The sequence below is a fragment of the Charadrius vociferus genome, unplaced genomic scaffold, assembly GCF_000708025.1.
Source record: "Charadrius vociferus isolate BGI_N301 unplaced genomic scaffold, ASM70802v2 scaffold141, whole genome shotgun sequence".
In the NCBI taxonomy this organism is placed as follows: Eukaryota; Metazoa; Chordata; class Aves; order Charadriiformes; family Charadriidae; genus Charadrius; species Charadrius vociferus.
Window position 1 is genome coordinate 1,194,559 of NW_009647743.1, and position 6,941 is coordinate 1,201,499.

Genomic DNA, 6,941 nt, shown 5'->3' on the forward strand with positions numbered 1-6,941 from the left:
GTATTTTAAGACCCCCTCCAAATTTAAATCAAGTTGCTTACCACTGAGTTGTTTTCACTCGTATACCAGCGCTCAGAAATATTCTTTCAAATGCACTACTATACACTATAGTAAACTCTAACACTTACAAAAGTGCAAGGTAAAGAGCGTATTATTGCAAGCTCTCCTGTTCGAATCTGCCTGTAGCCCTGTTTCCGTATGCAAACTTATTGCTGGATTAGGCACTATTTGAGAAGGGATATAGACTGATGCTGGACAAATATGTGGCATTCATTTTGTGATTTTATCATGGAAGAAAACTTTTCACTTTCTTTTGCAGTGTATATTTAGAAGTGAGAGATACGGGTTTTCATGTAGGTTTATGATTTAATATAAAATGTCACCATCTGGTTTCTATTTTTATAAGCTTGTTTGGTAAAGTATAATAAGTGCATTGTATTATTATTGTAATTGTATCTTTTTTTAGTTATTTAAGCGATCACTTTACATCCAACTGTCTAACCTACTAATGTTTTAGACACATGGAACATGCACTGTTTATAAAAACCTAATCTTTTTCTGGTAAAGCAATCAATTCAGATCCAGACATTTTGTAACTTGTAATGGGATATTGAAAGATACATGCAATTTGTTTGTGCAAACCATCTGTATAAAATCAGGATGTTTGCCCACAGGTATGCTCAAATCAGATATTCTTCTCGGCCATATTCAACTGTTTGGGAGTAATCTACTGCATTCTCGGCTTGTTCTAATTCCATTGGCAACAGTGATTTGTGCCTACAGAACATGGTTCACGCATGGCCTTTTAAAAACATAATGTGTTTATTTGACATCTTTAATACTTTTTATGGTAGCTATTTGATTTTTTTTTAGGGTAACAAAAATATATTTTGCTGATATATTGCTCATGTTAAATTTTTATAGAAAACGGTGTTGGTAGGCAGCATTGCCTAATGAAACAATGTGGCTAAGGAACTATGTGCTTTAAAGAAAAATGTAACTCTTACTGCTAACTGTGTCCAGCTTCGGATAATTTCTTAATGCTCTCTGAGAGAAGGTTGTCATAATACTTCTGCATTTCCAAGAAAGCAATTTCTGTGTTCTCTCTGGATAATGCTAGTTTACCAATTCTTGAGATAACATCCCTCAAACTCAAAAATTATTACTGGAAAGTAAATAATAAACTCAGAAAAACAAAGAAAAGAAAGCAAAGCGAACAAAGCGAAAAGGCTGGAGGGGCATTAGAGGAAGATGTGCTTTTCTCATCTATAATGTGTGCTTTTGACTCTATGTGTGTGACATTTTGATTACCAAGGTGTGTTCTATTTATCTAGTTATAGGTGAGACATCGCACGTAAGTTTATTCGTCTGCAATTATGCTATAAGAAAGTCTTTTTCAACAAACTGGAGAAGTAAATGAATAGATTCCCACTGCTGCTCTGTCTGAGCTCGACATGCAGTGCTTGCCATAGGTCAGAAAAGAAATAGTCCGAGACTCTCACTAAAATATTAACAGCACATCTTCTCTCTATTTCTGTAGTCACAAAGTCAGGCTAATAATATGTATATCTTTCAACTACGAGTAGTCAGCAATGATTGGCTTTACAGCATTTTGCAGTTGTCAAAGCCCTGAGCGTTAGAAAAGTTTTAACCAAATTAAGAAATAGATTATAAAGATATATACTATAAACTATTTTCTAGATCAATGAGCTGTCATTTTAATAAGGTGATCTTTTTTATATTCAAAATATATACATAGGCAAATACATATATTGATGTTCTTAGTTATATATAAAGTAGTTGCTGGCAAGATCATCATGTAAAGTTGATGTTGCTTTTTCGCATTCCCTTTCTCAATAGTGTAACATTTTTCGTTGATAATTCCCTACAAAAGGTTTTTCTAATTATTCAGTTAGAAAGCAAGAATAAGAACCATGAAGAAAGGCTCAGAAAGAGGTAAAAACATTGAAAAGGCATTTTAAAACCCCAGTAGAATAAAAGACTACAAGCCTGTTGTATTTTAGTAGAGCCAGAGTGTACATGCCTGAGGAAAAACATCATATGAATAATTGTTAGGCTTTTGCATAATTATGTTTTTTCCTGATGTTGCCTGTAAAACACTAACTTGTAGGAGTGTGAGCTGTACTTTGTGTTCTTAGTACAAAGGAGCTTTTCCAAATTATCCCCTCTTTGCACCTGCAATATAGATACTTTTGTCAGAAGAAACAGAAATATAAGTAAAAAGAATTAAGATATATAAACTAATAACTAGATGATGTGTTAGGTTTCCAGCATCCTAGGTGAGCTGGGATATATGACCGTTCATACATTCATCCTGTATCCTGATGACTGTTTAATTATTTATAAATTGTGACATTGTCAGTAGGAGACACTGAGAACCTTTTCCCTTCAGGAAACGAGTAGTCGGGCTTCTCACCTCGGGTAACAGTTCGCGGCACTGCGTGGCATTACACACGATGCAGGACTCAACCTGTTGCCCTCCATCCAAGGAGTTTCTCTAGTTGTGTGGTTTGGGGGGTCCTTCATACTTCCGACTTTGTAAAAATGACCTTCACGAACAGACGACCACCATTAGGAAACCAAATTCAGGATGTTTTTGGTGAAGTAGTTCTTCCCAGTCAGGCTAGGTAACTAAGCCTTACTCTTTGCTACCTTCCATTCCCAGCTCCTTATCGGCTTCTTATGATCTTTCCATGTCTTCTTAATTCATACTGTGCATTACACGAGGAGCTCAAGTGTCTGGTTTGGGGTTCAGAATTTAGTCTCCATGCATTTCCATTATTCTTTTTACCTCATGTCTTCCATACCATAAATTTGATTACCTATTTTTTCTTTTTCAAATTCTCCAACTAACATGGAAAGCATCTCACGTAATACTAGAATACATCTCAGTAATAATAGAAACCTATTTATCAGATATATATCAATCATTGTGGTAAAAATGTCCTGTGATCAGTGGAAATAACTTCTGTATCTTTGAAAGAAAATATCCTCCATCTTTGAAAGTGTGTATTTGCCGTTAATCTCATGCTGTGCGGCTGAAGGCTTCACAAGAGCAGGGCTGGGTTGCTGGGGTTTTTCATTCATTCTTTTCTGAAGAGGCGTGATAAATGGAAAGCTTCTTTAACAAATACATTCATTATACTTCTGATTAAAATAAATTAAAACAGTTTAACTGTGCTCTCTGAATTAGGAGCAACTTCCATAGCATCAACAATTCTCCCAGCAACAGGTTTTGCACTAAGACAAGTACAGTATCCCGGGATCCTGGGATTTTCACTAGGAGCTGCGTTCACACAGGTACATTGTAAAGACCCCATGACAAATAGCTACATCTCATTTCTGCAACTGTGATTACAGTATGCACTAACACAGTGTGCATCTCACTAATCTGCCCTATCAGCTCTGGGAAATTCTAATAGCATTGGAAATATTTTGCCCAGATGCCTCTGAGCACTAACAGGATGTTCAGGTGATGAGTTTACTCTATGGTTAACTAACTGGACCGAGCATGGAGGGCTGGAGCCCCTCTGCTGTGAGGACAGGCTGAGAGAGTTGGGGTTGTTCAGCCTGGAGAGGAGAGGCACTGGGGAGACCTTAAAGCCCCTTCCAGCACCTAAAGGGGCTACAGGAGAGCTGGAGAAGGGCTTTTTGCAAGTGATAGGGTGAGGGTTAATGGCTTCAAACTAGAAGAGGGGAGATTTAGATTAGCTATCAAGAAGAAATTCTTTTCCTGTGAGGGTGGTGATCCCCTGGGGCAGGTTGCCCCGAGAAGCTGTGGCTGCCCCATCCCTGGAGGTGTTCAAGGCCAGGTTGGACGGGGCTTGGAGCAACCTGGGCTGGGGGGAGGTGGCCCTGCCCAGGGCAGGGGGGGTGGGACTAGATCGTCTTTAAGGTCCCTTCGAACCCCAACCATTCTATGATTCTATGATACTGCTTTATTATAACTTAATGATTAGAAAGATGCTTCATAGTAATTGTCTCTTACAAGCTTTCTTTCTTCCTGAAATAGAAGCTATTCATCATTTAAAATATCATTGAACTGGTGCAGGGAACCTTGTGCAAAGATAGACTGTAATTCATCCTACTTAGTTAACATGGTTGCCTTATAAACTGCTAATGTCAGGAAAGCTTGATGCTTAACTTGCCTTAGAGTATAGCTCTATGTAGGGTCAACCTAAAGTCACAAAGACTGACCCAATTAGGTAAACTCTTGGAGGGATTACGTGCATATTCTGGACACTTATTAGCCAGAAGAAAATCACTTTGAAGTTTGAGATCCGTAAAGCTAAAGACAAGCTAAATACAGGCCCTTGTATATCTCCGGCATGTTGGATAGATTAGTCTTACACTTTATAGTTTTGTAGGGCTATTTTGGAACAACTCTTTTAAAAACAACTACTAATCAGCTTGGAGTTGCCTAAGCTGTTATTTGGGCCCTTTAGTTTTTTCGAAAAATGGTAAAAAATCAGGCTGTATATCACATGCAGGGAATTGCATTAATTAATCTAGGGATAACAAAAAGGTGTTTCAAACACATAAACCAAGTATAGTAGTTGTGGACTTATTCAAATCAGAACCCTCACTAAAGTGTATGCTTTTTGATACAGTGCTTTCATAATTATATGGCAAGGTAATAAATACAGAGTAAGTTTTTGGAAGACAAGATAAATGAAGACTATAGTAAGGGAGGTTTTTCTTCATAGCATTCCAATTTCCATGAAAAAAAAATTCAAGTCTTTAAAATTAGCATTTAAATATTTTCTAGCTAAGAATTACCTTAAATTGAAATAGGATTTTTGTAAGAATAAATAGTAAAGCTGAACATTCAGCTTTTGGATTTGTAATCGGTGAGTTAACATTGCACACTCTTTACTCATAATTGCCATCTTTGAGAATTCTAAAACAAAGTTGAGATTTCCAAAATTATGAATTTGTCTTGGAAACATCTTTTGATATGCTATTTATTGATGATGAGTTTTAACTTTTGAAAATCATGGTTTAGCAATATAATAACTATGAGGGTTAAAACCACCATTTAGTTTTTTAAAAGAGGGATTTTTTCATTTTGCTTATTTCTGGTTATAGAAAGATTTGTAATAAAATGATCAAATGTCTTTAAAGCTCTGTAGTGACAAAGACAGACATCCTATCTCAAAATACTTACAGTTAAAATTAAACTGAACAAAAATCAGCATAAAGAAAAATACTTAAGAATGAAAGTTGTTATCTTCAGGGGGTACCTTAAACATATCAACGAGTTACACAGTTCAGTGCTTCCCATTTTATTCTTAGCCAAAAGGACCAGGGATAGAGTACAAAACTCTGTTAAGGCTTCATTTCAATAATAGAAAACTGAACTATCCCAGAAAGAAATTTCTTCAAAATAAGTAAAATGTTTTGTCCCTACTGCTTTTTTAGGACTCCTTTTGAAAATGTGTAACATAGTGTGTTTAAATATAATGCAAAAAGGAGCTTGTGTTTACATCTTGTAGTCCAGTGCCAAATCTAACGGCCCATGCGCTTGTTTGAGAGTACAAAGTAAACTGAATGTGGAACAGAAAACTGGTAGAGAAGCCAATTCCAGTTGCTGAGTCCCAGTGCACTTCTGTGACTGTACCAGAGTTACATAGCAGACGAAAATTGTGTTTAGAAATGCAAAGGATGAAGTATTAGATTAGATCACATATTTTTAGTGATGTCCTAAAGGGATGCTACTGAAAAGAGCAACTGATAAGGACAATTTAATTTGAAGCTATCACTTAGCCATCAAGGTCAGTTGCTTCATTTCCTCTGAAAATTTGGTCGTCTTTGATTTTAGTGATGGGTGATTTGTGACACCGTTTCTGTACTCAAAACAGAAGTTAGACAAAAGGAAATTATTATAACAGTCAAAAATAATATTTGCTGTCATCTGACATCATTGTCCTTCTGTGATGCCAGTTTAGTTTATCTAGCCAGAAGAGACATGTCTATTTAAAACATAAAAAAGTGCCGTTATTTCAGACAGAAAACAGAGCATTATTTTATCTAGAAATTCTACTGGGAGCTCATGCTAACGGGGACGAGCCGGTAGCAATAGTCTAGTTATGAGTATGCTTGGCCTTCTCGTTGAAGCAGAAAGCGGGCCTGGAAGAGGAGAATATTTACACAGCCACGTGGCAATACGCCTTTTGTTTCTCAACAGACAGAGAACAAAAGAGTGTGAAACTCAAATGTGAGGCAGAATGTTCAAAGTAATTGGGAATAGGATCTGGTGGCTGTAAAACGTAATTTTTCTCCGCTGCCAGTAGTTAGTGTTTCTTTTACACTTCATATGTTATGGTTGTACATGTCCTAGAAGTGTTGTGTATGCCATATAGTTTGTATACTACCTAATTTATCACCTGTCGTATGTTAAATTGAAATACTAGTCGATCATACTGTGAGCTCATTCCTCGTTTAAGATTTTGCATTGCTTCAAAATGTGAGAAATAGCAGTTGGACAGTATAATTCCTGACATTCGTGTTTCAGTTTTGACCCCTCAGGAACTGCAATTTCTGAAATCCATAGAATACTGTAGTCCCTTACAGTTCAAGTCTACCTCTACAGTTTCTGTCACCTGGAGCTCCTCCACTGGATCTTTACCTCTAACTCTGCCACTAAAATCGTGCAAAAATAAGGATAACCAACACATGTAAATATTTTTGTCTAACAGCTCAGCTGGGTTGTCCTAAGAATTTTACTGGATTCTGTGTAGCAGTTGGGGAAAAGGAGGGATTGTTTTTTCATTTGCTCTTTTGGAGGGGATTATTCTTTTAATAATGCAAGAAGTATGTTCTATTTTCAGTTGCATTTTTGTGAATCAAGATCTAGACCATTGTTTTAGTCAACTGGATTTAATCCAGTGAGAAGACAACATTAAGTGTATTTTTAATTC